The following is a 23,401-nucleotide window of genomic DNA, read 5'->3' on the forward strand; positions in this document are numbered from 1 at the left end:
CTAAAACACTCATTAAAACTAAATCCTACAAATGTTCAATGGGACGCATGTCTCTCAATAATAGCAATTATTTTTACACATAAAATGCAGTTAATTCACAGGACAATTCCTCTTGATTAAAATATAATTGAGTTTTTTTTCGGAAAATGGCACATTTAAATTTTTGCACGCCTTTTGGCTCCTAGCAGTTTCGATCGACATAAAGTGTTTCGTACTCTTGCTGGGGCGTGAATTAATTCAATTAAACGACATTTGCATTTTTACTGACGTGCCAAAATGTTTAAATACGACGATGCAAAATATATCTTGGAGTCTTAAATCCTTCAGCGGGGACTAGCCTTAAGGTGGGTATCAAAATGTTGCAAACGACCGTAACGTAGCCCCGTTGCGTAAGCAAGATGTGCTTGTGTGGGCGGGACTCGTTGCCGCGTTTGCGTGTAAAAACTTGACATGAAGATACGCAACGAGCTCGATCTGTCATTTGTCGGTCTTTCGCCGACACATCAAAGCAAGTTACGGCTCGACGAAAGAACCAGTGTAGGCGGGTGGCATGTCATTCCTCTTCATTTTTCGGCCCAAATGAACTCAGAAAAAAAATAGAATTCCGTTGGTTGCATCCTCGTAAAGTTCTTGTACCGTCCACTGCCTGAAACTTCAAAGCAGCCAACAAACTTGAATCACCGCAGAGCTACTTGTAAATACTTGCGACATCCACCAACGAGGTGACAGTCTCTTCTTTCTTCTTTAAAGCGAGGGGTGTATAAAAACGAAGGCTGCCGCCGCTAGTCTACCTGCGCTCATTGCTACTGATGAACTGCCCTTCTGGCTAGAGACCGGGGAAATTCGCGGATTCATTTCACGGTATTCTGGAATCCGAACTCATGTACCTTCATATTCTCCTGTGATTGGCTCACAGTTTATCTGACGGACTCATGAGCTAATGAAAAACCTTTTACCAAAAAGTCTCGACCGGCAAGCATCCCAGTTGACAGGTCTCACGAGTCAGTAGCCAATGGGCAGATGGCATTTGCCCAAGTATGTAGAGGATTGTGGAGTCTATCCTAGAGATCACTGAAACCGCAAATTTTTTCCTGTCCCTATTTATAGTGTACCTACGGGATGTAACATTTGTTTTTGATACGGATACCTCGTGACGGATGGATTACACGGTAGGAATTCCAACATAGTTGCACCGTGTAGTGTCACACGGTTATACGTAGAGACCTGCAAAATTCGCGGATTCATTCGGTGATAGGCTAGAATTCAAACACATATACCTCTTAGATAATTTTGCTATTGGCTTACTGTTCATCTGGACGAATCTCAACTAGTTATAGACCCTCAACCAAAGAAGGATCGAATCACAGACAAACCAGCTGAGACGACTTACAAGTCGGCAGCCAATGAACTTGTGTTATTTGTCCGAGTGTACAGGGGTATGTGCAGTCTATCCTGAAGGCCATCGAAACCGCAAATTTTGCAGGTCTCTAGTTATACGTAGCGGTAGGAATATTAAACGAAAATAAAACCTGCACCCCTATTAGACTGCATCAAGGTATACCCGCACCAGCGGTTTCTTCCTTGTAATTGGCGGTTATCTGCGAGAGAATTAGTTGCCTTATTTGGCTGAGCCACTGAGGGCGCATTTTCTTCCGCACTGAATTACTGTGATTGCTATTGTAACAATCGGCATGTACCTGAAAGAAACTCACCCACTTTCTAAACACAAGACGATGCTGCAGTGTTTTAACTTTCAGCTAGTCTGGGCATCTTTTCGCGAAATATGCATGTCCCTACGTTTACGTAACAATTCGCATAACGAATAGCACGCAACACATTGATACCCGCCTTTAGCAGATCGACACAACTTACTTGGAGGGACTGGAAAATTTCGCGGTTTCAATGAATCTAGTATAGACACCACAATCCCCTGCATACTCGGGCAAATGCCATCTGCTCATTGGCTACTGACTCGTGAGACCTGCCAACTGGGATGCTTGCGATTCTATGCGTCTTTGACTGAAGGTTTTTTACTGGCTCAGAGTCCTTCAGATAAACTGTGAGCCAATCACAGAAGAAATATAAAGGTACGTGTGTTTTGATTCTAGCATAACGCGAAATGAATCTGCGAATTTTTCCGATGTCTACTTGCTTGGTCACACGTTGCGGACGTTCGCCCGGTGTTCCACAGCCGCGCGCACAGCTGTGTGCCCCAGCCGTCACGGCCCGGCTGGCACGCCGAGCAACGTCACTCCCGCACGCCCGTCCGCCGACAGGTCTCGACACGCACTGCCCTGCGACCCTCTGGCGGCGAGCAGCTGACTTCTCGTGGCCTCACGCGCACACACTAGCGCTGCGCCTCGGCACTCAGCCAAACAAGTTACTCGTAAATAGAAAATCAAAGCAACAGGAACTTATCTTCCGCTATATAAAATTTAGGTAGCAATTTTCTAAATTAAATTTACTAAAATGTACTAACAGCTAAAGAAACACACACATTAAAATTTACCAATAAACAGCTCAGCACGGTTTACCAACTTTACAAAAATCATCTAACTTGAACATAATAATAATAAACTAAATTAAATCAATAATTATAACAAAATTTAATAATATCTAGCTTGTAATAAATCTAAAAAAAAATGTTACATTAAACATCTAACTAAAATTATATATATTTTTTTAATTTGATAATAATTAACAACCAGTGCACGCTGGTGACCTGGGTCGCAGCTTTATCTCCCATTTCTCTGCCATGTAATCATGGTTACCGCTTAGATTTCATAGTTAGTTGTTTATGCTCGACGAGGAGACTGCGTGCCAGTTCAGAGCCTGGCGCTTAGGGTGGAGACCACGCATGGAAGAATTAGCGAACGTCGCACTTATCATCCAATTAACTATAACACAAATACCTCCCTGACTTAGCGGCCCCCTTAAAATAAGAACAGAGTATTTATTGTTAAGGAACTTTGTCGCTATAAACCTTTCTTGCAACCTCTTAAAATTTAAGAGAAAACAGCCTCACGGAAATTAAATACACCGTTACCTTCGTTTTTCCGCTCATATTTAATAGTGATCCTAGGCACGACATGAGACTGAGCGCCAGTTCAGAGCCTTGCGCTTAAAAGAGATACCGCGCTAGAAACACCAGCGAGCGTCGCACGTATCATCCTGCCTCACTCGCACAAATACACCTTGGTCCACGCGAACTTAAGTTAGTGGGAAAAAAGGAATTGGCGCGTGCTCGCCACGTGCGGTAGACGTAGAACTCCGCACTTCACATTCCACTCGAACGATACGACTAAAATATAAAGCTCACAATAACGGAGTAAATACCAGAATGTCTGTGAGATGTGCGGCTCCTAACAGTCGCGGTTACAAGAATGAATTTCGGGAGGGTTTTTGAAAAATAAAGTAAAATACGAAATTTTATGTCAAAAAAATACTCACGTCTACAAGTGGTTCAGACATTACCATTCTCAACATGCCTTTGTGGATTGTGATTCCAGGTGTTGTAACAACTCACCTTGCATCACCTATAATAACACAATGCCTTCACCGAATCTCGCATATTTTTGTCAATTTCAGGGGGGATTTATATCCCCCCCCCTTTTCCCTCAACTTTTACTACTGCCTGGATGTGTTGGTTGCCGTGTTTCCAGCGGCTGTCAGCAGGGCGAGTGTGCCGCAGATAAATTTTACAAGGTTTGTTATGTGGTTACGAAGCTGTCTCAGCAGTAAACCATTATTTAATTTTTTTGCGTCTTTAATTTGATGACACGATATTTTTTATTAAAAATAGTACACAATAACATACTAAAAAAAAATAACATACCTTCTCTACTGTAAAAGTCTATACAAATTTTCAAAATTATATTTGAATTTATTTTAATTTAAAAAGATAAATTTCTTTCTTGTTTCTCAGAGTGGCGAATACGCAGTGTTGCGTCTTTCTGTCGCTCTGTCACTTAAAAGTCGCTCTTGATGGAACCAATGCTTTGTAATTGAACCATACACGCGAGCGACTTTTTATTTTATCGCCGCGACAAAAAATACGAATCTGGTCCCATTTCTGTCGCCAGTCGCCGCGTATACGAACAGTCGCTGAGCGATTGCCAAGACAATGAAACACTGTAGCAGTGACTTCCGCGAACCGACACTCCAGAGAAGAGCGCTCGTGCCTCGTAGTGTATCGACACGGCATTCAAAAATGAATATAGGATCGGAATTAATTTCAGAGGAAGAAAAACGAGCTGAACTCTATAATTGTGCATTAAATATTAGTGGTAGAAACTTGCAAACGAATTGTGGGCAGATGTATGTAATAGTGTTATGGAATGACCTGGGTGGAGAAGAAAAAGAAACACAAAAAAATTAATATATCAAAAGATTCTAATAAGTTGCCGACTTACTAGCGGTTTCGCCCATTGCTGTCTTAGTTTTTTTTTCTTTTCTTTTAGCATATGCGTTCCGAAGAAGAAAATATATCTCGATACTTGGACAGAAAGTCGCCTGTGTGTAAGTGCCCTAACGCTTGTCCGACCGATTGTGAGGTGTGGGGCAATCAGTATTCCCCCCTCCCCTCTACGTCATCGAGCGCCCCGGGCCTGGACGGTACACTTTACGTTACGCTCTGATGAGCTATCGCCTCGACTTACCCTACCGGCTTATAAGGAGTTTCACTTCAATCCTTTTAGTATGTTTTGAGTGATGCCGGAACGAACAAATAGACAAAAATTTTGAGAACTATATATTTAAGTGACAAATAATGTATATATCCATTTACTAGAGTATTTTCACAAATACATGCAACGTACAGACGTTTTAACTTGAACTATTGATTTTCCCTATAGTAACAACCTGTTCCCTTACGTAAGCATGCAAATTGACGCATATTAAGTTCCAGATTTAATTTTTGTACGAGTTAAGTACGCAACACTTTCATATCCTCTCAATCACATATTTCATATCAAAATCACAAGTTATATAAATGGGATTAGTCTAGAAACGTTGAAACCGGCGGTTAGATAAAATCTGAAGATCACACTGATTGCAACAAACAGAAAGAAATCTGATTAATAACTGATAATTCAAGAAACAAGATAAACTAGCCGAGAATGACTGTTGTCAGATAAAATATGTAAGTTAAAACAAAGAATACTCAACTGATGGAATCAAGTTGCTCCACAAAAACAAGATAAAACGTGAAATAACTTTTTTTTATTGTTTATTTTTTTCACGGGTTGATTCTGGTGGAAAAAAAAAAACAGAGAGATGATTTGTCACGGAAAAATAAGGTTGTAAAACACAATCGTGACTTACGATCTAACGCGAATTTTAAGGTCGTTACATTCCTTTAAAAATTGAGATTGAAAATTGGTTTGTTTCCTAATACATGGATAAATAACTTATATTTATGAATGATCTATTTATGAGTTCAGACCTGCAATTGATAAAAAAATAGTTACGATATCCCCGTTCATTAAAATCACAGAGGATGATGTGTTGTACAAATGTAATGCATGTCCGCAGATATTCCTAGAGTAGACACACATATACACACTTTGTTTTTCGCCAGGTCTAAAATTAATTTCGAACTCGGTGCCACGATGAAACCAACAAGTCATCAATCATGACCACAATTTCCGTGCGACAAATGAAGCACGCCAAGATGCCGCTAATTGAGCAAGTGTCAGAATGGGTCGTCCGGCTGGATATTTTTTTCATCCGCGAACCTGCGGGGAAGGGGGAGGGGGTCCACCTGCAGCAGCGACGCCCCGACTCTCCTCTCACGCCCCGGGCGCGGGATTCCGGCTGTAATTGCCGCAGGAGGTCGCCTCCCGAGGGGACGCTGTATCAGCCGCCCCCCAGACCGACGCCAGCGCCGCCCGGGCGTCGTATCATTTTTCCACACGGCCGACTGCGCACGAGGCGACGCCGCCGGCTGCCGAAGCCCGATAGCCCGTCCTCCACCCCCTCCGCTGCTCACTCCTTCCCCCCATCCTGGCGCCCAGGGGCCCTCCCCTCCAGCCCCGTCCTATATCCCTCCTCCGGGGCCGCCAGCGCCCGCCGATAACATGGAAATTCTCCCCCAGGCGACGCTGCGGCCCCTCTACAAAGATACGTCACTCACATGACGTGGGAGAGGGTGTGGAGGGAGAGAAGCAAAACCTTCCGACGACTCAAAAACTTTTTGATGGAATATAGTTTCCCCTCCCGTCCACCACCACCTCCTCTCTCCTTCTCTCTCTCTCTCTCTCTCTCTCTCTCTCTCTCTCTCTCTCTCTCTCTCGTCACGTTGTCCGGGCCCGCCGAAAACCCTTCCCTCCAACGCCGCGGAAAATGGGAGGAAATTGACGTTGTGTTAGTTGATTGTCGTCGATACGTGAGTCGACTCTATATCCGCAGCTCTCTCTCTCTCTCTCTCTCTCTTTGTGTGTGTGTGTGTCATCTCTGCTTGTCTGCTTTCAATCATCCGTTGTCTGCCCCTCAGCCACCGTTTGAAAAAAAAAAATCTTTCACATTATTTTTAGTTAAAAAAAGACTATGTGACGAATTTTTTTTGATCGACTTTTTCTTGTGAGCCTGATACTCAATATCGACAGTCTCCTGACGAGGTATCCTAACAACGAGTGGTGTTGGCAACGGTGGTATCGGATCCCAAAAATAAGTTTGCGATCGTAAATTATAAATCACGCGAGATGACAGAAATTAAAATTACCATTTTCCTAATCGAATTAATTTTGCTTCGCGTCGCTGACAGCGTAATCGATCATTGTTTCTGCCTGCAGTAGGCGGAATTCGATTCGAGGAACCAGCCGTCGTGGCAGAAATTGATGTTCTCTCGTCCATCTCATGATCCTCGACCGAGCTTGTGTGTTTACTTTCTGCATGTTAAGTTTAAATATTACAGCGAAACAAACATTGCGCCGTCATTGAGGTAGTGACGGGGAAAAAAAGTGCTACACTTACGCCCTTAAAATATCCAACAGCATTCTGTTGTCCATGAGCACATACAAATTAATTCACATTCGTATTTAAAATTTATTAATGGTTCCTTTCTGTGGTGGAACGGCTTGAAGCGCTAAAAGACTTGCGTTAGACACTGCGGGAATGGAAAATGTTGTTTAATGTAAGCATGTTGTTACACATGATGGAGTGTAAATGACGAATCAGCTAGCATGAAAACAAGACACAAACCATCCCTTAATTTAGAGTAACAGCGACTTAGCCCTTCTCAAAATGGAGCTTAATTATGGTGCTGCCTGTCAACAAAACCCATTATCATAGAAAGAAATAAGCATTGTTACCATACGTGTGCGGAATGCCTAATCGCAAGCGTTTTTTATGATATTTTCATAAACGATAAATAATCAATATCTGAAACGATATAAAAAATGTTATTGCTTATTATGTTAAATATAGAAAGTATTAGTAGTTTTAACTGAACAAAATATATTAATTGAGAAAGTAAGAATGCGGGTTTGATCTGAAATGAAAAAAAAAATGCATTTTTCCGCGCCCTGTAATCTCGTATCCGCCACTGGCTCTTGTTGGCGCCTCTTTGGGCGGCTTATTCCCACGTTGCCTTTTATAATATCTCTTATCTGCTTTTATTATTTTTAGGCATGATGTTAAATCACGATCTCCAGAGGAATAAAATTTAAAGAACAAAAAAATACTCCAATCTAACATAAATTACACTTATGAAGTCTATCTCACAAGTCTATAAGTCCTTTTGACATTTCAAATCACATTGTTCACATACCAAAAATAAATTACACTAATAAAGCTAACCTCTTAAGTCCATACGTCTTTTTTACTTTTTTTAATCACACTATTCGCATAAAAATGAATGATACTTGCTAAGTTAACTGTACAAATCAATAACTCCTTTCCACACGAATAAATAAATAGTATATGCTTTAAATAAAACAAAAATGTTAGCGTCAATCGTTAGCCGTTATGAAAACTGAGGAGTAGACAAACACAAGCAGCGTTACGAGAATTCCGTAGCACCACTGCTGCGTCATTATACCTCTCCCCTGCAGTTTCCCCTTCCGTACGTTACAACTAGCATATAGCATGCTCGCTACGTACCTATCCCCCATCCGCCATCTTCCCATTCGACCTCCAGTGCATTGGTAGGAGTGGCGTCGCCATTGACGCATTCTCCTCCTCTACCGGTTCCTCCACCACGTACATAAATAGTCTCCTCATGCGATCTTATTTTTATTGACGCTCTGAAAATGTAGCTACCTCATCAAAGAAGTTTCACTTCAAAACGCTCCTTCGAATAACGCTCTCAGATCGATCATTTTCGCGAAAACCGGCCGACATTTGTAGTAGGCGCAGCCGCATGAGACAGCCATGACAACCCCTTGAGTGCAGCAGTCCGCAGTACTATGTCAGACATGCCTGTTGCATGAAACGTTTGTACAAGGTGAGTCATAAGACTACATACAATTGGGGAAAACGTGAAAATTTTTATTTTTTTATTTTTTAGGAAGGTAAACCGATTAAAAAGAGATACCACTAACGGAAGAAGAACGGGGTCGATTTTCGTAGCAATAATGTTCCTTCAGTGTTGCACCAAAAAACATGTTTCGTCAATTATGGAATGCAGATTGATAATCTTACAAAAATAAGAAAAAAAACTGGTCGGGGCGATTCATTAACTACCAGATAAAGTAGTCACCCTCGTTTGTTTGGTTATGAAATATATTGATCAGCTCACGTATGGTTTCACACAAGTCTATGGAATAAATACGTAACTATATTTTATTCAATCTGCAATTGTCTTTTTACGTAAGCGCAGACATGCATGGCTATTAGATAAACTAAGTATTAGTCCCTATACTCATTCTTCTGGTTTCATGGCAACTAGCTTTCGTGAGAATTTAAGTACTTACCCCTCCCCCCACCCACCTTTCCCTGAAATTTAACAACCCCTTTCTATGAAGGTACACTTGTACTTGCAAAATCGTAACCGAGCTACATGAATGATAAATGTAATTCAGCGCTGCCCCTCTGAGAATCCTTCAGATTTTCAACCCTGATTATCTGTATATACTGTTCGTGTTGCAACTGTTTTGTTGTAGCTCACAGGGTTCGTCTGTGCTGTGATAATTTTTATGAATAGTTTTTCTTCCACGGAATTCTCTGTGCTGTCTATGCATTTAACTTTTGACATCGGCTGATAATTGGCTTGTTCTCTGTGTCTTTTTGTCCGTTATTGAGGTTTCTCTATGACATACAGTGTAAAACATCAATGTACATGTCAAAATCTTTTTTTGAATTTATCTTCTCCATTGCAAGAAACTTTGAAAGAACGTATGGCGGGAAGTGTTCTTCCGCCGTGTGGAATGTTCGGAGGATAGCCTACATTTCACAGTGATGAAAACTTCAACCACAACCCGAACAGTTCCGAAGTTTACCGAAGTAAAAGGTTAGGTTAGAACAGTGTAATAAATAATAGTTTTTTATTTTGTTCCGAGGGATAGGTTGCGTTAGGTAAGGTTGTCGTAACTAAAATGAAAGGTTGGTTAGGTAGGCGTTATTTAAACTACTATATGGCCGTAAAATTTATAAATCCTTGGTGGTTTCTTACGAGCGATCGACAAACTTCGCAGATACTCGGAACTGTTCGGGTGTGGCTCTCATCCCTGTGAACTGTAGGCCTGGAGTTATGAAATATCAGGAGACGGCATGCTGTGACGCAGTTTAAGTCACTTTTTAATTTCGCCATCGCCATATTGTTCCGCCCAAAAACATTGCGGAAATGGTGTTTGACCACGTCTGATGATGGTTAGTAAGTATGAATAGACGATTTGTCGTTAAAAACAGTCACTTTCATAAAAAAAATCATTTAAAACTGTTTCCACAATGCAAACACTTCTACACTTCTACAAATGTTTTGGGCGTCTAACAAATATGGCGCAACAAGTAGCTGAATTAAAAAAAAAAAGCTTCTTTCAGTTAGCTTGTAATCATGCAGGCTTCCCAATGTCGGCGGTTCGCTCCGCGACGGCATTGTCGCCAACTGCGCGGCAGGAGAAAAGGAAGGGGTCTCGCGCCCCGTTGAAGCGCTGTCATGTTTCAGCCCCCTGCATCCCGTTACAGCGGGTCCTTATCGGCCCGCGTGACCCGTCCACAGACACGAGGCGCGTGCGGGCTCTCGCACTTGAGTGGGGGGTAGGGGGGAGATCCACCCTCGCCCGTGCACGTGGACAGGAAGTTGACGAGACGTGGCACGTGGCACAAGTCTCTTGTTACCCTGCCCTCGGAAGGAGCCATGTCTTACCCTTCGCGAAGAATGTGGGTTGGCAGAAGAGGGACCTACAGCCAGGGGCATAGGGCGACTACGAGATTTCAGTCGTAACCATAACGTATATGGCGTCTCAATTTCAGATGTTTCTTCAAAAATGGTTCACTGTGCATAGAAAATATAATACAAATACACACATCATATATTTTCAGGTCTTGATTCATAGCTTTGCAGACACTAGGAAAACTTATTATTCCATAAATAACTTAGCAGGGAATATTTATACTGTATACAGCGTTAAAAAAAAAAAACCTAAAACCATCTAATGAAGTTGATATCAGTGTTATTCAAACCTAATTGGTTAACATATTCTTATTTAAAAATTTTAAAACCAAATTAATTCTACTTTAAAGAACGTACATAATTGTCATCTTGCACACAATTAAAACTTAGAACACTGAATTAATTTTTTGTAAAACATTGTAATATACAGTATGCCCATAAAATAATGTCCAGTTATAAATTTTAATAGTATCAAAACTGTAAGCGTTGTAGAGTGTTGGTTCAAGATCACACTCAAACAGTTTTAGATAAGCGCATGCTCGAGTACTGCTTTGTTGTTTTCTCGCTGGCAGCGCCACATACACAAAATGGTTGTTCCGTAACGAAAAGCATGTTGTGTTCTGCAATTTGCTATTAGTGAATCTGTAATTTCAATTTAACGTGCGTTTCGTTTAAAGTTTAATTATGATTCCCCGTGTGGCAAAAACATTCTCCCATGGTATAGGCCAGGGGTCGGCGACCTTTTGAGTCGGAAGAGTCAAAAAATACAATTTACAAAATTTCAAAATTTTTAAAGAGCCACAAAAATTTTTCTTGCCAACAATAAATAGGCTAGTACTTGCATAAAGTTTTTTTTATGAAAAAACTAATCTATTGATTCATAAGAAAAAAATATACTTATACATATATAAGTTATGTTTTTTCACAACAAATTAGATAATATATATGGTATTATTAGATAATCACTTATTATTTAAGTAAGAAGTTAAAACAATGAAATATTTACTTACAACACTAACTTGTACTTCAATAACAAACAATTCAGCAAACAAATTCAATGGGAGCGATGGCTTTGCATTGTTATTCAAGTAGAAAATTTAAATTTTACTAAACAATCTAACTTGTACAAAAAAAAACAATAGCATACATTTGAACAAACAAATTCTATGGGAGCGTTGGCTTTGCATGGTTTTAGAAAGTTTGGATAAATCTGGCTCATAACTTGTTGTTTTAAGTTTCAAACACGACTCTAAATTTCCATTTGTTAGTTGGCTTCTTACTTTACTTTTAATTATATATTAATGCAAGCGAACGCTTGCTCGCACGAATATGTCGATCCAAAGATAGTCAGCATTCCAAATGCCAACTTCTTCACCTTACTGTAGCAATCTGGAAGACTATTCCATGCGTCGAATATAAGGGCCTCATCTCGCGGCATTTCTTTTAAAGCTGTCCATTTTTGTTGCGTTACGTACATACATTTCTGGACCTCCAACTCTTCCAACTTGCTTTTCAACTCTGTAAATTTTCCACTCCACAAAGCTTTACTTTTTAAATCGATCAATTGCATTTATAGAGATCCAGTATCAACTTCAAATGGCTCAATGTGAATTTCGTTACTATTTGTGTTGAGAGGATTTACTATGAATGCTAAGAGTGTTTTCGTTGGTTTTGAATTGCTGAAATCTGTCAGCAAATTCATCTTTAATTTTTTTTATAACTGTGATGAAGTAATTCGTGTCAACAGTTGCACTGGTTTTATTGCGATATTGCTTTAGAAATTGAAAATGAAGTAATTTACCGCTCTGAATATCTTCTGCAAAAATAATTAATTTTTCTTACCTTTACTTCGGGTTTTTTAATTATTATATATATATATATATATATATATATATATATATATATGTACATACGTGCCTTTGAGAAGATAATTCGCTTGTAACTCTTCTACTTGAAACAACAAACTATACGTCACAGCCAAAGCACTGGTGAAGACGCCAAACTGTCTTGCGTCGAAAGTGAATTAAAACCTACGTAGAAACATCCGACGACGGCTTCATTCGAGAGCTTCCGACGGACTGCGACAGTGACGACGCGTGTCACGGGGGAGGGGTGCGGTGAAAAAGCGAGTACAAGTGGCTGAGAGATAGAAATGGTGCCTAATCCTCGTTCATCGATTTATAACGATATTTTAATGTTTTTTTTTTATAAAATAATTAATATTTGCGTATGGAACTAAAGAGCCGCAGCTTCACATCCAAAGAGCCGCATGTGGCTCGCGAGCCGCAGGTTGCCGACCCCTGGTATAGGCAAATCGCAACGACCGTATATTTTTGTCAAGGGAAAAGCACGGGCCGACCAAAAGTGTCTGTACAGAATGTTGACTGTATCAAAGCATCTTACTTGCGTAGTCCTAAGAAATATGTTCGCACAGCAAGTCTAGAACTTCAGTTGCCAAAGACGACCGTGGGGAAAGTTTTAAGAACACGTTTACACATGCTACCATACCCGTTATAGTTGCTACATGCTTTAAAGACAGATGACTGTGGTGTACGTTGTAACTTTGTCCTTCAAGTGTTTGAGTGGGAAGATGACGTTCTTGATCGAGTTTTGTTAGTGATAAGTCAAGTTTTCATCTAAATGGGAAGGTAAATACCCACAATGTTCGTATCTAAGGGTCAGAACATCCTCATGAACTTGTAGAACACCAACGAGATCCCCCAAAATTAAACGTTTTCTGCGCTGTGTCCCGACGTTAATTGTACGGACCATTTTGTTTCGCTGAAGCTACCAAACTAAAAATACACATCTTAAACATTTGTAAGAAAAAACTAGGATGGATAACCTTCAATTTGATGTATTATTATTTGTTGTAAATAGTCTAAACTTAACTGTTATAATATACCATTGAAACTGGATTATACTTTTATGGACACACTGAACTATACCGAAGATTTAATTTTACTTTTATTAAAACTGTTTAGATAGCGGATGTATGCTGTGCATGAAAATAACTTATATATTGCGAGTTCAGCTCTCGTTGATAGATGTCAGACATGGATATTTACACTCAAGTCTCTTGAGTGCTTTCAAGAATCTGTACCATGTAGGTACCATTGTTCTAAAAACACAGTTTTAAAAACTAATTACGGGAACAGAACATACATCCACCCTCAGCGTATTCTTAAATGCTTTTCGTAAGCAGACATCTGTAGGATATCTTCAGCAGTTTTCAAATCGCGCGGTTTCCACTGAAGCTCTGCACACCGTGTGTGTGGAACCCTTAAGGATACATAGTGAAGGAAAATGGATAAGTTTCGTGTTTCGTTGCCTCACCAAGGATCCTATGCCGATAATCTGCGTCTCGTTTTCCACGGAATATAAACGTCTTTACTACAATTTCGTTTTATATAAAAATAAAGTATCAATTTTAATTTTAAATTTGTTCCTTTTACATTTTTTTTCTTTCTGGCGTAACTCATAATACCAGGCGCGCACTTTAGCCTAATAGATTTTTTGACATTTTAAAGAATGACTGAAGTTTTTGTCTTTGCAACTTTACTAGTCGCTCTGAAAATCTATCGCTCAGATATTTCGACGTCCAGAAATAAAAGCAGCCTGTCTCTGTCATTTGCCGGTATTAATTCAAAATATTTTATACCCTTAATGACTTGCACATCTGTATCTTCAACTTCAATACCGTTGATAAATTTGTATTTTTTTTCTCTTCAGACGATAAGAAGGAATCTGCTTTTCTCAGCTGTCTTTCAAGATTGGCAAAATTGCCCAAACGAAAGCTAATCGCATTATATATGCGTGGGATTAGTTTTTCTAAGTATTTTTCTGGCAGTAATACACCATTTCATTTCGCACTGTCCCATCGTGTTCTTCAGTGTATATGCGAAGGAGATTTCGTTTATCTTTTATTCAACATTTCCTAGTGAACAAAGAAAGTGATAAATGCGTGAAGACGTTTTTATGAGTTCCGCAAATATGGAAATAAGGGAACACTCAAGAATTCGAAAATGTATCTTAAAACCTGGGAAAATCAGTGAAATCGACAGTATCTTAGTTACAAAACATGTCAGTAATTTTTCATATCATGTAGTATCTTAATTTCTTAAAACCAGTTTGTATTTTAATCACATATTCGTGAGGCGTCAATAATCTGTATCTGATTTTGCTAACATTAATTTAATGTAAAGGATGCAAAAAACTGTGTATTCATTTTAAGCGTTACGAAATATGTATAGTCTTTACATGATTAAAATTGATCATTTCAGAGTTCGATCAAGCAAATAGTCAAATATATTTGTTTTCTTTTTCAGGCTGGAAGAATTTGTGACGTAGCGTTAATGAAAATGGTAAAAGTGCAAACCGTATATTGTGCAGGAAAACATGTTATAGTAATTTCTGAATAATATATATTCTTGTTGAAAATTTTATTTTTAATAATAATATGTACTGTAATACATATGTGTTCTTGCCAGATGAACTCATGATACAGGGTAAATAACAGACTATTGGGTATCCCAGGGAAAACAGAGAACATTTAGGGTCATTGGCTGAAGTAGCAGAGTGGGAAGAGTGTGAGCTCGTATTTTTCACTTTGATACTGCAGTCATTTATGTTTTGGGCTACGTAACAGAGATCGCTTTAAGTTGGATTAGGAGTCTCGTGGCTTACGGTTACTCTTAGGAAAGTTTGAGAACGTGCAGAAAAATAGTCCCAAGCTAGCTTGATTAAACTTTCCATCTATAGTCCCGCTAACACAGGACACGATAGACAAAATAATAATATAAAATCTTTGTTTTTCTACGCATCCCCTTCCTTAAAAAAATAACCACATATTATTATGAACAGAAAAGTTCTATATGGGTTTACAAGACATCTATAACTGATATCGTGTGTCATTCAAATTGTTAATTTAAAAAATCTTGTAGACAAAGAGGGAAAGTTTCTTGTTAATAACTACATTGTGTCCCAACTAAGAATAGAGTTTGTGCACTTTTCTTAATCTATAATGACTTTATTAAATAGTGAAATAAAAAACTTTCCAAAGTATTGTTACGAACGTGAGCAAGGCCGCGACACGTGTAGGTGCAGAGCTGGCTGGCGGCCGCCGCAACATGAGACGCGCCGCGCGCGCCTGGAATATTACAAGGATTGTCGCTTCCCCCCCCCCCCTCAAGCTGCGGAGTTACGCGAGGCGCCGACACGTGTTTCGAGAGATTTCTGCCGTCGGGTCGGTACGGAATGACGCGACTGGCCCCAGCCACGCTGGTGAATTCGAGAAGCGGCGCCTGTGATACTTAAGCCCGGGACGCCGGCCTCCGAGGGCAGTGGAGAGCTGAGTCAGAGTTTAGGCGGGAGCTTTCCCGCGGCGGAGTTTCCGGGGCGATAGTGCCGCGGGTGCGGCAGAGTGGCGAAGTCCTTGGACGAAGGTTCCAGGGCAGGAGTTCAGTGGAGTCAGTCAGAGTTCGTCAGGAGTTCTCCCGCGGCAGAGTTTCCGAGGCGATTGAGACGCGAGTGCGGCAGAGTGGCGAAGTCCTTGACGAAGGTTCCAGGGCAGTGAGTGAGTCAGTTCAGTGGAGTTGGGAGATTCCCCGCGGCGGAGTTTCCGGGTGATAAAGCGGCGAAGTCCCTGGACGAAGGTTCCAGGGCGAAGAGTGCAGTTCCGTGCGATAGTGTCACGGGCGCGGCGGAGTTCCGAGCGAAGCGTCGAGCGGATCCTCGGCGAAGGCAAGTACGTCGGCGGCGGCGGAGTGTGGCGACGGAGTGTGGCGACGGATTCCCGCGACGGAGATCCACGGGGGGTGCTGCAACGAGAGTTGCGCCAGAGGTGCGACCCAGCGAGGTGTGTGGTGTGTGGAAACTGAGTGACTGGGGAACCAACATTTTAAAGTGCAATTGATTATTTGCTATTTTAGAAGATTATTTGTAAGTGATAGGGTAGTGGCCATCAATAAAACTGTGTGATAAAAATCTATAAAAGGGCTATCCTTTACGAAACCGGTAAAATCGTAACAGTATTAACATTTGCAACAGTTATTAATTTCGTAGTTCATTTAGTGCTAAACCAGAAATATATTTGAATCGATTATTGATGAAACGATATCAGTCACAAAAAAGAAAATTTTTCGGGAAAAAGCATAAAACTTTTTACAGCCTAAAAATTCAATTATATGACAAATTAAATTTTTGCTTTATAAAGTGCCGGCTCTGGTGCCGGCGTTGGTGCGGCGCCGTTCCTGATTGTATGACTCGGGTGGTTTTTGTGCAGAACATGAGTGTACCCTTGAAGAATGTGCTCCTGCTTATAACTTAATTTCTCAAAAAGTGGACTCATTTTGTTTATGAGATGATCGATTCATTCGTATTAATTAGAGCCACGGTTATTTCGCGGTTTTCTAGGGTAGCAAAGTAGACTTGAAGCACATGTACACCTGCCGCATGTTGATGATTGGACTACAGCTTTCTTGACATGTCCGACTATGACCCTTAGCCAATCATAAAGAGGGAGTAGAAGTGGTTATCCAAATCACGTGTAATCCGCTAACGGATGTACTCTGGTTATCATCCATTGAATACTCTAATTGAGTTGACTATTCATAAGCAAATAGAGTTTAGCCTAGAGCGGAATAAATCCGAGAAATAATCGTGGCTGTAGTAAATTAAAAAGCTCGTGTACCTCTGCTTGACTGTAGCACTTTGATGTTCTGGCGTGTGATGCGCCATTGTTAGTGTCGGCTCCGAACCCTGTGGGTACCGAAATGTCTCGATGCTTATCAGTCGTGAACCCACGATGAAGGTAGCATGCGAACCGCCGAGTGCGTTCTCCTCTCCTCGTGTCCTAGTGTGCGCAACCGCCGAGCACCCTGCGGAACATCGCTGGCTCTGTCATTCCTTCGCAGACGAGATTTTGGTTTTAATAGGAGCAGAAATTTTCTGCACAGAAAATTGCGCGACGGATGTTGATGTTTAGCTTGGATTTTGATTGAAAAGAAAAATTATTTAAATTTTAAAAATCAAATTTATTTCGATTATGGTACAGTTTTGCATAACAAACACATCCAACGGCTTACGTTATTTTAATATTTTACGTTTAAACACAATTGTATAAGTTGCACGGAACAGTTTTTGCCCCCGAGGACAATGTTCCTTATCGCGTTTCCACTTTATATCAAAGTTTTATAATGCATATCTTCAAAATCAAAAATGTTTTAGTAATTTGACAGATTCAAATCACAAACACATCCAACTGCTTACTTTATTTTAATTTTTGTACGCTAAAATTCAATTGGACATGTTGCATTGTACAATTGCTCCCAGGACCAATGTTCCTCAAAATTTTACACATATTTTCAAAATAAAATTTATTTTGTTAATTATACATATAACTTTGCATTACAAAACATCAAATTCCTTCCTTTATGTTAGTAATTTATGTTGAAATACAACTGGATACGCACTAAGAAATGATTACCAAAAAGAGTTTTTGACTATGATAATCTCTTGCTTTGCCCACGAGCAGTATCTAATCGCTGACTCGCGATAGACAATCGATACAAACTTCCCTGCAACTATATTTTCCTGAAAATGTTTCGACTTGTGTCTGTCTTATCGACTCGCGCCCGATTTCCGCTAAAGCAATGACTGCAGGACGCACATGTCATAGCGCTCTGTCTCAGGCGTGCCCGCGTCCATCGTCCGAGCTGTGATTGGTTCGCGGGTGTCTCAGTGCTTTTCATATCGTCTTTTACTTACGATAAATTGTCACCACGCTGGCTCAGTTGTGCTGATCTCTGTAGCGCAGTCGGACGCACGCCGGCTTCTGAAGCGAGGGGTTCTGTTCTGGGTTCGAGTCCCGCGTAAGGGACCCGAGTCCGTCACGAGTCAGCGGTTAGGTACTGCTCATGGGCAGAGAAAGAGATTATCATAGCCAAAAACTCTTTTTGGTAATTATTTCTTAGTGCGTATCCAGTTGTATTTCAACATAAAGAATCTAATATCATCTATGTTTAGTGATGCAAAGCTGTACAATCACGGAAATATATTTTATTTTTAAAAATGTATAAAACATCGAAGAGCATTGTTCCTGGGAGCACTTGCACAGTGCAACGTATCGAATTTAATTTTAATATAATCAATTAAAATAAAGTACGCGGTTGAATATGTTTGTAACACGAAACTGTAATATAACCAAAATAAATTTTATTTTAAAATTGGCTGTGAAATAGAAATTTTCAAAATTTGTCACAAATATCGTTAAAGTCAATGAAATTGTCAAAATGTCAATAATAGGTAAGTCACGAAAGGGGGAAGGGTGGCTCGTAGGTAAAGAAAAAAATCAGCAACGAGCCGAACATGTTATATAAAAAAATTAAGTATTCTGAACTAAAATAAAAGGTAGTAGAAATAATGTTTGGTTAACAGAAGGTCGTGGGTTCACATCCCGGCCGGATCGGGGATTTATTTCTCGTGGAAAATTTATTTCCTGGGACCAGACATTTTTAATTTTCCCTTCGCCTCCATACTGCGATAGGCAATAGCGAACCATCGTAGAATCATTTTACATTGGATGATTCTACGAGGGCTCGCCGTTGCATTTTGCAGCATGGAGGCGAAGGACAGCACAACACTCAGTCCCGAAACCCGGGGAGAAAATATCCACAAGTGAAAAATAATTACCAGCACCCGGATGGGAATCTAATTCGGTTACCTTACATCAACAGGCAGCTCTAATCAGTTAGCCAAACTACTGGAACATTAATGAATACCGCACCATATAATTATAATAAGAACTTTTTATTGATACTTGTGGCGGGGGCTTCAGTAAGATATTGGGCTTGGAATATTCACTAATTTATGGTCTCAAATACTGAACTTAATAGTTTCGTACAACTTTTAATGAAAATAAACTTAACACATGAATTGAGGCGGTCTGAAGCAAAGATGTGTAAGTGAATTAATATAGTTTGGAGTTGTTCAAGCTTGTTTTCATTTTGCTTATTACTTTACAAAAACTTGCTATGTGGCAACCTAAATAGTAGGTAGGGTACAAATGCATCGCTTTGGCACCAAACAAATTACCTTTGCCTACAAACAGTTTCGTATTAACATTCAACTAAACATAAATATATATTCTGTCACTTATAACATTTTGATTATAACCGCCTCGATTTAAGTAGTTAAGTGAACATTAATATATCCTCAAAATAAAACAGAATATTCAAATTCGTGGTTGGAAAAGGCTGTACCCCTTTCCCCCTTCCTCTCTTAACCGAAGCCGCGCTTGACTCGTGCGTGGGTGCTCCACGTCTGATAGGTTATCACAAGTGCCCTGTTGCCTGTGGGCCAAAGGTGTACTCGTTGTGTCTACCAAAGTCAATTTACTGTCCGCCCACCAGCTATGTAATGCACTGATGTTTACGAGAGAGAGAGAGAGAGAGCACTAGGGTTACTTAGCAGTGCGAGCAGTAGAGACGAATAAAAAGGGGGGGGGGGGGGGGGGGGGGGTGATGTGAGTGAGTCTTTCAGTTCTCGTCAGAGATGCAACATCTAACCTCGGTATCGAGCAAATTAATATGTTCTCATGTTGCAAATACACTTATTATTCGAAACTCGTACACAATATTTAACGTAGAATTCTTTAAAATAACGCCGAGCGTGATATATATTCTACTAATAACATAAAAGCGAATGTTTGTTTGTATGTTTGTTATTCCTTGACGCCCGAACCGCTGAACGGATTTGGATGAGATTTGGCAAACAGCTAGCTCATAACCTGGATCAACACATAGGCCACATATTTAAATGAAATTCCATCACTAATGGAGTGAAAAGGGGGTAAAATCACTTTTATAACAGAAAATCATAGGTCATAGTCATACAAACAGTGAGTGTTTTTAAAGATAACAGTGAGTGTGTGTCATTTCTCTATGTCCGCCACACGGTCATACACATAGTAAGGTCTAGCAACTTCCTATCATACTTCTCCTTGGTGAGACCTGTCCACTTAGTGGAGCTCGCGGCGGCTAGCGAACTAACGGCGCTAATAACAGATCAATTCTGAACATCGTAAATAGATGTCATTGCATTGAATTTTAAACGCGCTATCGTCCGTTATGTACTTATTTTATTTTTTTTCGTTTGTCCTATATGCGTTCCTATACCATTCATCTGATTCCGATGAATTTTTGGTGAGTTGTTATGCGCATGCACGCAAATGTTTCTGTGTTAATACAACTGTTTTACAATAGGTGGCGCACGAATGGTATCGTCAAATGTGTGTATTTCATACAGTTTAGCGGAAGTTCGTGCGTTTCGGTGTATAAGTGCACACACATTACAGAATTTAAATGCATTAAATATAATCAGCGAAAATTCACAGAATTTAAATGAATAAAATACAAACAGCGACATTTCAATTGTGTGTGATGTATACAATAGGTAGCCAGAGAGTCGTTTCAACAAACATCTTGAATTGTCCCTTCGCCTCCATATTGCGAAAGAAAATAGCTATGTTGTATGAGTGCGCACGCATTGACAATTTAATTGAATCAAATATAAAAGAGAGACAGAGAGAGTGTGATATATATATAGGATGATATAGATAGACATATAAGGAGATACAGCGAGGTATGGATAATGAAATGGAGTTAGATATTTAATATATAGGCCTATAGAGAGAAATAGGCATGTATAGAGAGGTATAGAGATTGATGTATAGATGATATATATAGATGCTTTGTATATGTGTACCTACTTCAACAAATTACTTAACAAAATTGAAGGAGGCACTGCAACTCATGCCGAACATTAGCTAGATAATGTAATCTTTTCAATATCAGTAATCTTTCATTTTTCCACTTATTTCTATAGTGCTTTATAAAGTCTAGATTACTTACAGACCATACATTTTTATACTGGTTGAACAACGTCTGCCAGGTTCTGCCAGTGATAGAAATTATTTTGCACGCTTGACAGTCAAATGAAGAATACAATTAATTACTGTCTACATATGATTTCGAAATAAGTCCCCTTCACCATGTGTTCAGCCCGAGCAACGCCGGGTACTGCAGCTAGTGTGTGTATGAATGTATACCTACATGTATTTATGTCTACATTTGTGTTTTCAAGTCCATTTCCTGACACGAACCACACGTAGTTTCCGCGCCTGCCGCTAGAATTCGCTGCCGGAGCAGCTACCTCACTATCTAATCATTCCATTTGCATACAGATATTTTAATCTTTATAATTAAACGGCTCCGATAAAAGCGAAAAAAAAAAAAAAAAAACTTAAAATGTATGTGGTTATCGTGTTGCAAGAATGCTTCTAATACTAAACTCGAACACAAAATTTAACGTAGAATTCTTAAATACGATTTTGCCTGGATCATTTTAAAACACATTATAACATTAAATATGTTTGTATATTTATTTCCTAAACGCCTGAAATCTGCCTGTAAATACTCCCTACATACAAACCATAACCTTATTTAACAATAAAATTTAACAAAATTTATTTTATTTTTATTTTTCGTCGTTTCGAATATAATTATGTAGCCTAACAATTTGTTGTGTTTCTACAGTATGATGAACGCTGCGCTATATATACTTTTCAATGTTAACTAATGGTTGTAAAAATTTATTTACAGGATTCTAAGGTATATTTTAATTTGTCATTATTTATTTTTATGACTATAAATTATAACATAAAGTATTAAAGAATATATGTACTATTGTAAATGATTATTTTTTTAATACCTATGCGCGGTGTAAGTTATGCGATGTTCACGAAAGCAATACATACTGAAAAATCACGTGGGTCCGCCATCTTTTCGAGATTTCTGAGACATCCACTGATGGAAGCACCGTGGTTACAAATTTTCCGTGCATTAGACTTCCGTTCCATTAACTATGCTATTACATATTACATCTTATGCACTGGTAGAAATTACAGTACATTTACGGACTTTTCAAAGACGAATTTACTCAGATAAACGAAAAGTCCTTCGTTATTTCAAATAACTGAATCTTCGTAGAAACCGCGCCGTATATTCCACTTCCGGGTTGTATGTTTCGTTCTACACGTAGGTAAACAAACGCACAGGCAAACTAAGAATGTTATTGCTGTAAATTTTACCATAATGTTTTGTTAATCTTCTTAATATATATAAATCTCGTGTCACAATGTTTGTCCTCAATGGACTCCTAAACCACTTAACCGATTTCGATGAAAATTGGCATTTATGTGTAATTTTTTCCAACTTGAGAGATAGGATAGTTTTTATTTCGATTAATGGTCTTAATCTGATAATTTTAGAGTTTTCTAATGTGATGTATGTATGAGTTGGCAGAAAATCACCACGGCAACGGCTGTAGCATTGTTGATGCTTCATTCGTCTCCATGGCAACAACTATTTCATTGTTAGTGTAGTCCTCATCACTCATTAAATACAGACCACCAATTTTTAGATATATACAGGTAAATAACTATACACTGGTAGAACAAAGTCGGTCGGGATTTGAAAGTGATATAAATTATTCAAATTAAGAAGACAATTACTAACTACATCTGATTTCTAAAAAGGTCCAGTGAACTCTTTACCAAGTCAACCGATTTCGATGAAAATTGGCATTTATGTGTAATTGTTTCCAACTTGAGAGATAGGGTAGTTTTTATTTCGATTAATAGTCTTAATAATTTATAATTAATAATAAACTGATTATCAATGTTGATTGGTGTTTAAGCCCGGGAAACAGTGGGTACTTCGTTTCCATGACAACGTTGCGTGCTTGAGAGTCGGGAAACCATCGGTGCTATTCGTTTTTTCTTCGGTACATTACAAAGCATTGTATTAAGTTTTTGTCAAAATTAATTAATTTTCATTTTATTTCATTTATTATAAATGTAAATAGGAGATTTGGTCTCATTTCCCCCCCCCCCCCCCCATAAATACAACCGTGCGAAGCCGGGTCGGGCAGCTAGTATATATAAAAAATATTCTTTTAGATTCATGTCCAAAGTAAGTGAACTCAGTGACCCTACATTTACGAAGATAGCCC

General features: G+C 39.4%; 1 protein-coding gene across 3 annotated transcripts in view; it reads left to right on the top strand.

Annotated features, from left to right (window-relative positions):
• LOC134546366 (zinc finger protein ush) overlaps positions 1-23,401 on the top strand; it is a 598,990-nt gene that overhangs the window by 399,090 nt on the left and 176,499 nt on the right. The gene's annotated exons all lie outside the window — the stretch shown is intronic.

Source organism: Bacillus rossius, chromosome 1, assembly GCF_032445375.1.
Source record: "Bacillus rossius redtenbacheri isolate Brsri chromosome 1, Brsri_v3, whole genome shotgun sequence".
In the NCBI taxonomy this organism is placed as follows: Eukaryota; Metazoa; Arthropoda; class Insecta; order Phasmatodea; family Bacillidae; genus Bacillus; species Bacillus rossius.